At 41.6% G+C, this 15,084-nt stretch overlaps 1 protein-coding gene across 2 annotated transcripts in view; it reads left to right on the top strand.

Moving 5' to 3' along the window:
- The window catches only part of SLC25A21 (solute carrier family 25 member 21), a 471,007-nt gene that overhangs the window by 327,053 nt on the left and 128,870 nt on the right, over positions 1-15,084 (top strand). The gene's annotated exons all lie outside the window — the stretch shown is intronic.

Genomic DNA, 15,084 nt, shown 5'->3' with positions numbered 1-15,084 from the left:
TGAAGTTCTTATGTACTACATATAGTAGACAAACTAAGGACATGTTGATACTTTTTTTTTGATACTTTTATTATACTTCAAGAAATTCAAGGCTTACTATGTTAATTCTTTAAAAAAAAAGAAAAGAAAATCTCATTTACCCAGAGGTCCTAAAGGGAAAATAATTACCACTTAATTAGTGCCATGGTAATACTAAAAGATAAAATAATTAACATTTAATTTAATGCCATACGTAATTTTATTTCATCCTCTAATACTCTTATTTTTAGACCCAGAGCAGGTAAGTGCTGTCCTCAGTTACACAGCTACATGGTAGAACTAGCATTCAAGGGGCGCCTGGGTGGCTCAGTCGTTATGCGTCTGCTTTCAGCTCAGGTCATGATCCCAGGGTCCTGGGATCGAGCCCCGCATCGGGCTCCCTGCTCCGCGGGAAGCCTGCTTCTCCCACTCCCACTCCCCCTGCTTATGTTCCTGCTCTCACTATCTCTCTCTCTGCCAAATAAATAAAAATAAAATCTTAAAAAAAAAGAAAGAACTAGCGTTCAAGCCTCAAAATACTGGTGTCAAAGCTGCTGCCATTTTGTCTCTTAGTTCTTCTTCCGTTCTCTGTAGCTCATCAGATATCAGATCTATTGAAAATTTGCTCATCTACAATTTTTGAGTGTCACAGCTTCCTGAAATTTAGAAAGATGTTGGGAACCTTGTGTATCACATAATTCTCTCTTATAATAGTAAGTGGGAAAACTTTTGGAGAGCAACATTTGGTTGTTTAGAGCCTTATCTAAGGAAATTGATGTTATCAAGCCATTTGAAGGACAATACTTTTCAAGAAAAGTTATATGAATAAAGTCTGTCCAAAACAAACTGATTCTTCTGTTCTCATGAGTGAAGCTAGTAAGGAATTTGCTCAGGTTACCCATTTGGAGAGTTGTGTTTTGTTTTTGTTTTTTTTAATGATGTTGAGAACACAGAAATATTTGTTAGATAAAAGATAACTCCAAGAAGGGATAGCGTAACAGTTATTTTGCTTCAGAAGTTCAAAAGATAAAGGCAAACAAATATATTTGTGGTTGAAATAAACTCTTCTTTTGTTATCCATCAGAGAAGTTTCTTGTTTCTCATCACGGAGGATCGACTCTCACAGGTTTTCCCCAGTGAGCTCTTGGATGAGAATTTTTCTGTAAAAACCCTGGCTTCCATTCTTGATGGTGAATTCAGTTCTACTGTGATTATGACTGTGAAGGCTATCAGACGATGTTCTTGTGGAGTTGCATCTGTGAACCCCAGCATCCCTCTGAAAGGTCAGCTCTGGTGCTGCTGTGGGCGGTTGGGGCTTGAGTCATTCTCTTGCCTCTGAGCTCCCAACCCATTCCTCATCAGCTTTGAACCATCCCCCAGAAGTGAACCAGAGCCTCTGGATCTCCAGAATACTTTTCTTTTGCTTCTTGTCCCAGCTGTATTTGTTGATGTTTGACTGGATTCAGGGGCAGACAGGGAATTGGTTTCAGATATGTCAGATTAGCTTTTCCGAGCCAACGGTTGTCACTTAGTGTTACAGTGTGGCCTTTTATGAAACTGAACCATAGGAAAGTTAATCTTGTTCCCATTGGCCAGTTCCACTTAAGCTGTGGAGACGATTTACCCACCAGAATAGTCATTCTTTAAATAAAACTTGTTCTTTGCATTCCCGGTTCTGTGTTCCCAGGGAAAAATAACCCATCTCATAGTAAATACTCAATGAACGTTTATTATTTTCCCCCTAGCACATACAAATGCAAGTGCTATCTGTTTCTGAAATTTGGTTTGAGAGACGAGTTAATGTGTTAAGACTGTGGGGATGTATAATAAAATTTGTCAATATAATTTGAATGAGAGCCTCTTATGGTTGACAGCAAATGCACTTTAATTAAGATTTAATGACCTTCATATGGGAACTGGAAAATTATTATAAGTAAGTGATCTTGAATAAACTCCAGTGACTCCTTTAAAGGGAACATCAAATAATAATATAGTAAATATATTTTATGTAGTAATTATGTAGATTGTGGAACTTCATTCAGCTAAATGCTTTTTGGCAGATTATAGAATACACACTCCATAGCAAGTGAGATGCTGAAATCGGTACTAACCTGTAACAACTTGAAATTTCCAGTAAGAGACTAGTAGATGGACTGGTATAATATGCTTAACCAACTAAAATGCTTATTAAAAGAGAAAAGTGTGTTTCTTCTGGCAGCTACTGACTACTAACAAATAAAGAAGACTTGCCACTCTACTCTAGAGAGAAGCATCACTGTTTCATGCTGCCATGAACAGGAATGCTGGCTAATGTGCCAAATCATATCTCCCTGACAGAGTAGCCTGGAATATCAACAGAATGTAGCTTGCTTCTAACAGTGCCCTTTTCCCATCTTCCAGCATCCCCGAGATTTACTTTTTCCTGTCTCTAAAATTGATCCTTCTGCAGATGAGGCCATCTTTCCGGGGTGTCAGGCTTATGATATCACATTCTGTCCTTTACACCTCACCTACATTACCTCAGGTAGGCTCCGGTTTGGCAGGAAGAGGCCATGCAGTCATGCTCTGTAAGTCTGTACTACAGCCCTTGATTGATTTAGCAAAAGCCAAATAGCAAATAGTCTTAGTAGAGGCGAGGTGGCCACCCAGAGAAGGTGCAGGTGCAGCATGTCCCAGGGTAGCGTTGGGGCCCCGAAGACCCCACAGATCCTGACAGAGCCGTGCAGCTCCCTGTCTTGGGCTTTGAGAAGGTACTGTTACACCAGACTATAGCTCTATCATAGCTTTCTGTAATTTGCATTTATTTCACTCTTCCAGAAAAAGGTAAGAACTCTTTACAGACATCAAGGCTCCTTTATTTTCCATCCAAACTCGCATCAGCAAGCCCCAGTCCTCACCCAGAGGCAAAAAGCAGAGTGAGAGCCCCAGCAGCTGGGAGCATTTTGCCCACCTCTGACCAGCTCCATCTCTTCACAGTCTACCTCTTGACTCTGACTTAATTCTTTCCATTCCTAAACTACTCGTTTTGTGTGAGGACTGTAATCATAAAACCACTCGCCTACATCATGGTTCCATGGGGAAAGCAAAGCTGTGGCACACCTTGATCTAGAATCTCTTCCATTGACTCTGGGATGATGGCTTGGTTCCCAGTGCTCATTGCAGACCTGGAGCCCATCTGCAGGCCCCGCTCTCCTGAGATGGGGTGGTGGAGATGGCAGTGGACGCTGGGTCGCAGGACAGAAGAGCTCGTTCACCAGAACAATTGGAAGGACGAGACAGCAACAAGGCAAATCTTGAGATCATGGTGGTGTGACACAGTCCAGCTTTCGCTAGGTTGGTGAGTCAAGGGAGTGTCATGGGGACAGAGGCCCCTGGAGCTGAGAACACCAAGGAACTTACGCAAAGCCAGGGGATGTCCACTGCTGCGTCGTGCTCTCTGACCCCAGCCCACGCCAGCCCGAGGTCTCCCTAAACTTGCTCCCCCCGTGACCCCTGCTCACCAGCCCTGGGCACCTCCGCCTCTCACACTGCCTCGCCCTCTCCTTCTACCCCTTCCCCTGACTTTCCCCGATGCTCCTCCCAACCCTCCGGAGGAGCCTGCTGCTTTTCCTCTTCTCTGTTCACACAAGGGGCCGGCACATTCCTCACTTGCCTCTGCCATTGTCCTTGACCCTCGCTCCACAGCTTTCTCTTTTCATCGCTTGGCCGTTTACCAACCGCCCAGACGTGACCCCACAGCCCTCCAGCCCTCGAGGGCCTGTTCCCTGATGGCGTTACCGGCCTTCCACCCTCAGTGTGGCCGAGCATTTCCCCTCTTGTCTCCACAGTTCCTGCACCAGCCCCTGCAGGACGGTGGCTGTAAACTCCCCTCCCCAGGGTCAGACCTGAACCCCCCCCCCCTTTCCTGCTCCTCCGCTCTTCCCCTCTCTTGTGTGTGCTGCGCGTACTCCTCACCCCTCCGGCTCCTCCTCCTCCCCGTCTTCCACTCTGAGGCCTTCTCCAAGCTGTCCTTCGGACTTTGCCTGGCTCCAGGCAGGACGCCCACAGTCAGCCGTTTCAGCCACACGCGAGAGAGCCCAGCCCTGTGTTCTCCGGTCCCACTGCAACACGTCAGTACTTCTGATGACTTCCTTCCAGAGCCCCCACTGCACCGCCAGAAGCAACAGCGTCTCTGGCCCCCTCCCACGGCTCAAGCCTCCAAAGCCTCCAATCATATCCCCTCCCACCGGCTTCTGCAGACGAGCTTGCTTCTCCTTCTGCTGAGGAAGCTGAGGACACCTGACATGATTCTCTTCAAAACTCTTCTACTCTCACTTAAACCTGCATTGTGTCTCTTGTCTTTATCCTTGTGGCTAAAGAGGAAGTATCTGGTCTCTTTTCTACCCTCGGATCCTCCCCATTCTGCTCCTCTAGGACTCACTCTATCCCCTCTTTTCTTTTGCTTCCTCCATTTTCCCCTCTAACCTGATTTTTCTAACTACAATTTTGCTCATCTCCAGCATCCTTTAAAAAAAAAAACAAAAACCTTCCTATTAATTCCTCTTGTTTATAGTCCTCTCTCCCTTTTCTTAACTACCAAACCTTCAGATGAAGAATACAGTTACTGCCTGCACCCATTTTCTCTGCCACCTGCTCTTTCCCTGTGCAGGTGCTGTGATGCCCACCCCCACCGTTCTACTGAAACTGCCTTGAAAACAGGGGCTTATGTAGTGTTTCATTCGAACAGAGCTCAGAAGTCAAAGCTTAGGTCCCTCCCTCTTCATTACAGAAGGCTTCCACGTAAGCATTCAACACATCTGTGTTTAAGAGTTACATATTTTATTAGTCTGAGAATATACATGACATGCAATGAGATCATTATGGGCCCAAGAGTAAAGCCTTCCAGCTGGCAAATGAGAATGTGAATTTGTAGAAACATTATGTACTGTACACGGGACAATATTTTGATTAGAGGTGCACTGATATGTCATAAAACTATAGTGTGCTTTCCCAAAATATTCTTGGTCTGAACCAAGTTGGGTTGTAGCAAATACCAATGGATATCCTAAACATTCTGCATATCTACCCCTGCTGCTTATTGGCAAGTTACGGGAGTCACCGGTCTCACTTTGGTAGCACTTGGTCCATTCAATAACGGATCAGCTTTTTCACAAAAGCACTTCTAATTTATACTAAACACGCCTAAATTTATAACTTCATATGTAACAGGAGCCACATATTCTGTTTATCTGTTAGCTTTCCTTTGCTCCAAATGTTGTGCCATGGGATCAGCATATGGTCAACGGTAGAGGCTGGTGAGATTCTCTTCTGCCGATAGTAGCTGGGTGTCCACTCTGTGACAATATTTGGTCAGACCCTGGAGGGGATGCAAAGGTAAGTTAAGATGAACTCCCTGCCCTCAGGGAGCTCACAGTCAAGTAGTAGAAACATGACAAGTACCTAGAGACCACAATTGGAGGGAGACAATGGTAAGTGTGGTTCAGTGGGGTTTCTCTCCAGCCGCCAGCGGGAGATGATCTTCTGAGAATGAAATCTGAGAAAAGGCCAACAGATTCGACATCTGTGAACATAGCTGGTATTTAAGGAAGGGTCTGTTGAGTAAAGGATATTTTTATCGGAAAAATCAGAAATCTCTCTGAACACATACCATTGAATTCTTATTTAGAAGACATTAGGTCCTTGCAAGTTTGTCAAAAATGAATTGCGTCATTTGTGTTTTCTGGAGAGTGCCTTTTCTGTAGGCTAAATATTTTTGTTGAGCCATTCCTACCTCTTGGCACTGTGTCCACTTAGAGGCTTTATGACCAAAGAAAGGTTTCTGCAGGGGAGGCAGGGGCCCTATGGAGATAAAATGCCTTGTGTTTCCCTGCCGGAGGTCTAGCTCTCACAGGCAAGTTGAATGGCCATTCATGCACTGAGAAGATCTTATCTCGTGTCCTATCGGTTCGGGGTCACTTGTTGGCTCACATTATATTGAAATGTGGGCAGGGAGCGGGAGTAATTTGTTAATGTCATGTAGGATGAACTTGGCTAGAAAGGGAAGTGTACCCGCTTTATAATAACACAAGTGTTTCCTTGCTAATCCCTTGGCAGGTTCATTATCTGTGCAGCCCCAGGCAATGGTTAGCCTATCATGCAAGTGAAATTTAACCCTCAGCATGAAATTAATCCTCAAAGACTTATGTCTGCTCAGTCTAGAAATAAAACATTTTAAGTGATTGTATAATCCCCGACTCTTTCTTTATGCATAGGTGTTAAATTGTTATCGAGAAGTTATAGAGCATGCTAGGAAATTGATTTTTTGTTTACTTGAGCAAACCGGACAAATCTGTAAGAACCAAGTAACTGATATCCTAGTTGAAGGTTGTAGTTGTAAAGCTGACCTGGTGGGATGGCCGTTTTTAAGCATTAATAAGGTTACCGTTTGTTGGTGGTCATACTCATGTTTGCACGGCATTTTACCTGATCTATATATAGGAATGAAGAATTTAAAAAGTATATATATCACTTGGCAAGGAGACTGTTTCCTTCAGCTTCTTGACATCTGACAAGGTAAAACTTGGAAATGCCGTGAGAATGCCAAATGGGTGTAAATGGTTCCTTGTAGAGCCAGGAAACCTGTAACAAGAATTTAAGAGTAAAAAGAAATGGGGCTGTGTCCCTTTTTCTGTTTTCACAGGGCTTTATTCTCCTAGCCTTTTCATGAATCCTGCTTTCCAAGATGTATGGGTAATTAGAGAAAGAGAAGGGAGGAGAGGTTGGGTTGAGAAGGGTTTGGAAGGAAGCCAGTATTTACTGGGGAATATAGGTACCAAGCATTTTATACACATTATCTTATTTAATCCTCCCTGCAAATGGCAAGGGTTGGTATCACTTTTCCAGGTAAAGAAACAGAGAGGTTTAAATTTCCTGTCCAAGTTCATGCACTGGATACCTGGCATAGTCAGGATTTGAATCCAGGTCTGTCTCTACCTACGTGTATCCCTACCTTGCCAAACACCTTTATCAGATTTGTGTTCCAGATTTGGGTTTGCTCATGTCTGGCCCTATTTTAACATTCTTTTTTACTACTGCTTCCTGTCAGTTGACATTGCCTGTCACTCTTCTGTGGGAGGAAATTAAATTGGTCTGGCACAATTTTCCCTTCGCAGAGCCAAGTTCAGTGGACGCCGATGCCCTTTCCTAAATAGATACAAATCAACTATCGGATAATTTACACTCATTTCTGCCTGTTGGTCAGGTACTGACTTCCTTTTGACTTTACATGTGCCTTTTTCCCCTAAACTTCCAGAACAGCCCTCCTAGGCTTTCAAAAATCATGTTTACTCCGTAAGAAAAGGTTTTATCAGCCCTTACTGATGTACACATAACTGCTTTTAGAACTCTCTAACAAGGCTCTTTTCTCTGCTGGTTTAGCTTCCCATCCAGCCATGAAAACACTCTGCTCACTGCCCCAGAACCATCCTTCCTGGCATCCCAAGTTAACTGCTTCAGATAAGTTTTCTCCGTTTAACCCCATCTAGTCTCCAATCCATCAACTCACTTTGTATATCCTATCTCCTTTAAGCGTTTATTTATTTTCTGTGTGTGTGTGTATAAAATTTATTTTAATAGTACTGTATATTTACTTTGAATTTCCTTCTCATTGACTCTGATTTTTAAACTTCCTTGTATGTCATGTTTTTTAGTATCCTTATGCCTGCCTGGTATAGTTTGCTGTAGAATTTATAGATGGCTTGAAAAATTAACTTTAAGGGACTTATATGGAAGTTTTACATTTTAGGGAAATATTAGCATTTTCCTAATTTTAAGAAAAGTGAAGTTATTCAAACGCTGGCAAACATTGAACATTTGTAACATAAGTAAAAGTAGACTCTGATAAAATGTTCTCTGTTGTTTAATAGCACAAAACAGGGTCGCATCCACTTTGTTTTCTGAGATTTACTTAGTTATGGTACAATGCCACAAGACATTCCTTTGAAGTGATGATTTTCACAAGGGCGCAAGGGTACAAACAGTCATTTATAGTGTTTAAAAAAATAATCTTAAAGAGGCATAAAGCTGCAAACAGGCAGTAAAAAATTGTTGCAGAGTAGATTCTTTTGAGTACCCAAGAATGCCTTCCTGTTGTTGTTGTTTATAATTTTGTTTTTTTTTAATTGCTTCCAAATTGTCAGCTCACAGAAAAGTGTGAAAAGGTGTAATGATCACACTTTAGATTCGTTAATACGGAATATTATAGAAAATTGTTTTAACTCTCAAAAATCCCTCTACAACTATAAAAGTGCAAATGAGATTGTCCCTGCTGTTTTAGCCAGGCCTGTGAGGCTCAAAGCAATAGGATATTTATAAGAAAATTCCAGACATAGCAGTGCTACCATGATCCATATGACCCAAACTTTCCAGTTTTTGTCTCTTGTCCTGTCTAAGGAAAAACAAAAGGACATACCATTTAAATTAGAAGATCCCAAATCATTGTTATGACTCATTATAATGAAGATATGTGTATTCTTTCATAGAGTCATTAGGTTGATGTGAAAGAAAAAAGCTCTTTTTAATTTTCATTACACCCTGGTGATTTTCAAGTCACTGTCTCTCCATAAACAGCTCCAACTTCTCTACAACACTGTCCTGAGGAACTGGCTATTTCTGTTTTCCAGTGAGAGATGTGATTTTCTTTAAGATGATACTGACAATCCCTTATGCTTGGAAGATTCTAGTTAATTGCTAGTTTTATCAAACTAGCGACACAGGCCTGGAAAGGACCTCAGCATATCTATGTATTGATCTTCCTCAAATTTTGTACTTGGAAAAGATCACACGGATTTCTTCAGCTGCAACTCTCAAATAGCTTGAAGGAAAAGAACATTGTGTATTTAAGAGGCTTTTCAATGTTCCTAATTTGGTTTGGAATTTAATCCAGTAGATTCCATTTTGGATTTCTCAGAAAACATTTTTGTCAGCCTTACGGGCACTGTGGCTTCATTCTAAGTTGATGCATCTTATGAAAGATAGTTTGAGGAGCATCAAAGAGATATTTTCATCTTTCACTGGTTCAGAACTGATTAACGGTTATCTTGTGCTGAAACTTATTTTATTTTAAACCTATGTAAACAATTGAAGTGATGAGACTATGCAATAAGTATCAGCAAGCTTATAAGAGAGGAACTGAATTTGAAATTCAGGATGGTTTCCTAACTCTTGGATCTACTCTATTTACTAGAGATGTTTCCCCACAAACTCTGATAATGCTACATATATTAGGGTGAAGCTATATGCCAAAAAAAAAAAAAAAAAAGCATTTCAGCCTTAGATCTTAGTTTTTAAGCCAGAGCTTTCCGATTGAAATATAATGTGAGACATACACATAATTTGCCATTTGCTCTTAGCCACATATTAGAAAGTAAAAAGTACATGCTTGCTACAAAACATCTGTGGGATGCAATAAGATAGTTTAGTCCTAGGAAAACAATGAAGTTATATTTAATGGAAAAATATTTTACAGTTATTTAGCTCTTATATTTAAATCTAAATTAATTAAAATAAAATAAATTCATTTCCTCAATTCCACTAGGCACATCTCAACTGCTCAGAAACCACAAGTGACTAGTGGTTTCCATACTGGACAGTGCAAATTTAGGCCTTTGTGGAATTTACTTAAACAGTAGTGCTATTTTAATGGTCTCTTTATAGGTAGTTCCTATTTAGAAGAAACATGATAAAATAGAGATAATCCACTTTCTATATATGCACTAGAAATCAGTGTAAATAAGATGCTTTCATGCTGGACTAACTTCTAAGCTTATTTCCCTGATTCTAGCTATGCGTGTGCGTGTGTGTGTGGTGTGTGTGTGTGCATGCATGCGCGCTGGGAGGCTTCAGGAGGGGGGCAGTGCTGTGGCTGTATGATCAATCTATGACTTTTGAAAACAGATAACCATCTCCTGCTTTGAATCCCATTATGAAGTCCTAGTAAATCTAAGCTTTTGCATATATCCCAATCATGAAATTGATGATGTAGGATATTGAAGAGCAGATGGTATGGGTTTCCTATGTATGGTGAAGGGCAGTGGTAATAATATTCCTTAAGAATATATTAAGTTGGAAAAATAAGTGTCTTGCAATATGAACCTTGTTTCAGTTTATAGAAAACATGCAACTTTAAGTAGAGTGAAAAAATATGTTTTCTTCCCTTTTGTCTTCTCCCAGAGGAGGCAGGTGAGTGCTTTCTAGTTCCCCTTTTCCTGAAATAAGAAAAAGGATATGACTGTTACTACCAAAGACTTAAAATAAAATATTTAGAAAAAATAAACCCTTAAAATGTAACATTTGGATTCTGTACCTGGATATTTGCACAATTTTTATAATGCCTTAAGTTAGGCACTTTATTAAAACTTCTCGGCTCCCCATGTGTAAGGCACTTTTCACATTGAATGAAAGTGGTACAATGTTTTATATGGTAATTCCTGATTCCATCTTTTGCCAGATACTTATGGCAGTAAAAAGAACATGAATTATACAAAAAAAAAAAAAAGTCCAAGAGAAAACTGATGAGCTCTTTGGATGCAAATATTGTATATATATCCGTGGTATATCCAGGTTGGTACAAAGATGTTTCTCCCACTAAAAAATAACATGACAAAAACACTAATCTGTGGTTATTTCTACTTTTTTCTCCTATTTTGTTTTTATAAACATTTCCATTTTGAAATCTAAAGACTTGCATTCCAAATGGTATAGTAGGAACATACACCGTTCACAATACATGGTCCTGTAAAAAGCAATAATGTGCTCTCTCAGTGATAAGGCAATCCACTAGAGAAAAAAAGTACAACAGAGATGACGGCAATTATCTAGCTAAACAGGAGTGGAAAAAGAAGAGAAATTTTACTAGAAGATATGAAGATATATTGTTTGATAGACATGTTTTGAAATACCTGCATAGTTCCTCTTTCTCTGCAAGTTGCCATCACTCACAGGCTCAGCCATGTTTGCAGAATAGCTCTATCCTGTGGACATGGCTAAGAGAGCCAGTGGTAGACAACTGATTCCGTAAAGAATTTTAACTGGGATATGATTCTGCAGTGAAAAGGGAAACAGTTCTCTCAAATTAGGATAATTGGAAGTGGTTTATAAATGGATTCACAACAAAAGTATGGGCAGGGTATAAAGAAATCATAAGGAAGAACTCAGGATCCTGAGGCTACCAGCAGCAGGAGGTCAAGCTGTCACTGTCTCTAAGCTCAAAGGAATGCGTGAAGGGAAAAGTTACCAAAACTTGAAAGACAAAAGTCGTGAAGAGAGGGCTTCCTGAGAGGAGCAGCCAACTTCTGTTGACAGAGACAAGCCTGAGGAAACCTCACAGGAAGGAACCAGACAAATAAATATCCCAAATTCATCTTCTTCCCTTCCTCCTGTCACCTGCCAGGGCTTCTCATTGACCAGATCCAACTGGAAGACAGAGAACATAGGGTTCTTTTGATGTAATCAATTTGGATCACCTCTCGGGGCAATGACCAGGATGGAAAAGGGTGGAGAGAGTGTCTGGAGGAGCAAACAAAAGATATTTGGCACACGTAGTGGCAGAAAGGAGTTACTGGTGGGCACCAGGTTTGTGTCATATTATACCGTGGCTGGGTAGCTTTATCAAAGTCAGTGAGTGCCGGGGGGGCGGGGGGGAGCGGAAGCATGAATGACCAGAAGGAACTGGTCTACAGAGAGGACACAGAGCGAGAGAGAGACACAGAGATATAGTCCAAGGTTGGTCCTTGGGTCAGTTAAGGCAAATCTAGTTGCAGTAACAAATAACCCCTAATGTCAGTATTTATCCCAAGAAAGTATGTGTGAGACAGGGATCTAGGCTCCTTCCGTCTTGTAGTTGTGTACCCACTAAAGCTTCGGTGTCCTCTGCTTCCTTCTCGCAATTGAGACAGATTTGATGTCAGGTATAACTAGTGTTGATGTAAGATGTATCTTGCAAAGTACATTGGGTGAAACAGGAGAGGGAATGAAGAAGCCCCACTCATAAGAATCTCAGTCTGAAAGTAACACATTACATAACTTCGACTCGATTCAAAAGAGCTAGTCACATGACCTACATCTGGATGTACAGGGCCCTGGGGATGTGCTTACTATCTGACTGTGTCGGTATCTCCCCAGATCAACTTCACACAATGAAAAAGGGAGCAGGAGGTGTTAGTGGACTGCTTATCACTTCCGCCACAGTCCCTGATGGATTCCCCTGTTCCAGTCCCGGTTCCCAGGAGACCTCATTACACTATTTTGTCACACACAGTCTCTGTAATAACCACTTCCTCCCTGATGTGAGTTACTTTGAGACGCGTCAGTCCTAGCAACCAAAGCCCTTGGTGAAGCCATGTTCATTTAGGATTGGTATTGCAATGTAATAAAAAAGTCATCTGTTTATGCCTTTAAATTTCTAAAATGTTTAAACTTGAGGTTTTTAAGAAATTTATCTTATTTGTATCTAAGAGTGCAGTGTCTTCTGTGTATTTGTTTACCTGTGGTAAGTTTTTGTCTTCAGTCCTACAAACATTCAGTAATTGTACAGCTTTTTAATTCTCCTGATAGTTAGCTGAAACTGAATCTGACACAAGTAATATTACTAAAAATATATACACACTCAAACCAATCTTCACTGCAAAATGTTCTCTTGGCATCACATTTAGAGTTGTGACTCTACTGACTTCACCATTGAAAATACTCATTTCTCCCCTTCCTTTATTCCAAAAGTTGTCTACATTCAAGGGAATGAGAAAAAACAGGGAATACCTGCCAACTATTCTATAAATTATATCAAGATTTTTTAATAGACATTTCAAAGTATGGAATTGCAGCTGTCTTGTGATTTCTGCCAGAATTTGACCTAATACACATGAGTAAGAGTGGGCTTAGCAGTTCCAAAAGTATTTGTACTGGGAAGTAGAATCCTTTGCAGTGGTTCTTTCTCTTTCTTTTGGCCTTCCTTTCTATTCTTTCTCTTTCTTTCCTTCTTTCTTTTTTCTTTCCTTTTTCTTTTCTCTTCCATGTTTCTTTCTCTTCTCTCTCCCAAAAGGGATAGTGCAATATCATCAGCGCCAACAGAAAACCACAGTGATTTGGTCAGAATTCTGAAAAATATAGGTTTTTCAAAAGAATATTTTCCTCAAATTTTCAAACTAACCATGCATTTATGAGAATCTAAATAACAGACACCACGTGGTTCATAATGCAAAAGTGGAAAACATACCAAGAAAAAAAAGAAGGGCATTTTATTTGAAGAAATAAACAGGACTAGAACTCACAAAACACATAGGGGAACAGAATGAAGGAATCATTATGGCTGGCATCAGCTGTGCTATGTGCCATCCTCCTCATCCTTATTGTAAGCTATAGGTTAGTCCTTGTTCAGTGTCTAGGTGGGACAGGACTCGTTATTCAACCCGTGGAGCGGAAGGACCCCAAAGGGATAGGAGCGCGTGGGCGGTAGGGCTGTCTTCCCGCGAGCAGGAGAGACTGTCTCTGCCTGAGGCGCTCCGCCTGCGCATGACTACAGAGCCTAGGGAACGGGATGCTAGAGGAAAATGGAGACCCTCTGCCCCTTCTCTCCTCTCAGGACAGCCCATTCTCAGGGAAAATTCAAACTCAGCCAGAGGCCCACTTATCTCAGAACCTCAACTCTGGCATGGAACTGAGAAGCAAAACACATGCAGAAAATGGTCTCTGAACAGCCAAAATAGATGTTACAAGAGCCAGGCACTGATGCTCCTGGACCTGACTCAGTACGGCCCCTGCAGCCCTCACTAAGAGCCATGACTGAGCTGAGTTATCTCGTCCTTCATTCACTGCTGGTTTTAAGTGGTGAGTGAAAGGTCACACGAGGAATGCAGGAGAGAAAAGGGGAGGAGGAGATGGAAGCAGGGAGGGTGGCTTAGGGGCAGACGCGATGGTGTTCAAGAAAAGATAGCTCATTGCTTAGCAATAACGGATAGAACAAAACCATACAGAGAAAACAAAGGACCAGAGAAGTGCTGTGAGGCCGTTAATGTAGGGAGGCTTGAGCAGATCACAGTGTAAGAGCACAGAAGGGTAATTCCCATTCAGAAGGCCCCCACTGACCCCAGGCACTACAAACAAGCTATGTTGGGTTTCCTGGGTACTATTCAAGGGGGAAAGCGAGAATATGACAAATCTAGGAAGACTTGCCTGTTATTCATGTTTTAATGCCACAGGTTTGTCTCCTATTAGAACACAAACTTTTTTTTTACTACTTATTTATTTGAGAGAGAGAGTGTGTGTGCAACAGGGTGGGGGGGCGGGCAGAGGGAGAGAGAATCCTAAGCAGACTTCATACTGAGCGTGGAGCCTGACGCCAGGCTCAGTCTCACAACCCTGAGATCATGACCTGAGCCGAAATCAAGAGTCAGACACTCAACTGAGTGAGTCACCCAGGCGTCTCTAGAATGCAAACTTCTGTAACAGGGTCAGTGTCTGAGTTAAACAGTCTTAACATGTGAGTGCCGTGTACAGAGTAGGCACTCAACAAATGTTAGTTGGCATGAATTCTTCGTAAATTTCACTGTTCCAGAACACTTTTTTTGCTCTTCTATGCTCAGTGATAAGGTCTTACTTGCGGAGGGAGGAGCGAAAACTCCCACTGTTTAAGTCTGATCTTCAGCTATGTCTTCTCCCGCAAGTGAACTTCCACACCTCCCACCTTCCAAAAGGTGGTCACTTTACTACTTGTCGCCTTGCAGTTTTGTTCTCTCAGACCTCTGATTGACTTCTTGGGCATTTAGAATAATTTGATAAATATCCAGCTCTGTTCGAGGGATGAGACAAGCTCAGGGTCCCCCAGTTTTCTGCACTAAATCCTTTTCCTCAAGCACTTTCCCTTTTCCTGGCTCCCCTCTACCCCACCCCCACCCCATCCCCCCAAACCCTTCCTTCAGCACTACCATCTTCTTGAGCTAATCTTTCTATTATGCTCCCAACCAAACTGGTTTTTTGGGGAACAGCTTGGTGAGATGGTGAAAGGGCTGTGAAGCATCCTTAAACAAGGATTTT

This window comes from Callorhinus ursinus, unplaced genomic scaffold, assembly GCF_003265705.2.
Source record: "Callorhinus ursinus isolate GAN/ISIS: 27379988/994484 unplaced genomic scaffold, GSC_fseal_2.0 scaffold8, whole genome shotgun sequence".
Lineage (NCBI taxonomy): Eukaryota > Metazoa > Chordata > Mammalia > Carnivora > Otariidae > Callorhinus > Callorhinus ursinus.
This window is presented reverse-complemented; position numbering and strand designations above follow the sequence as displayed.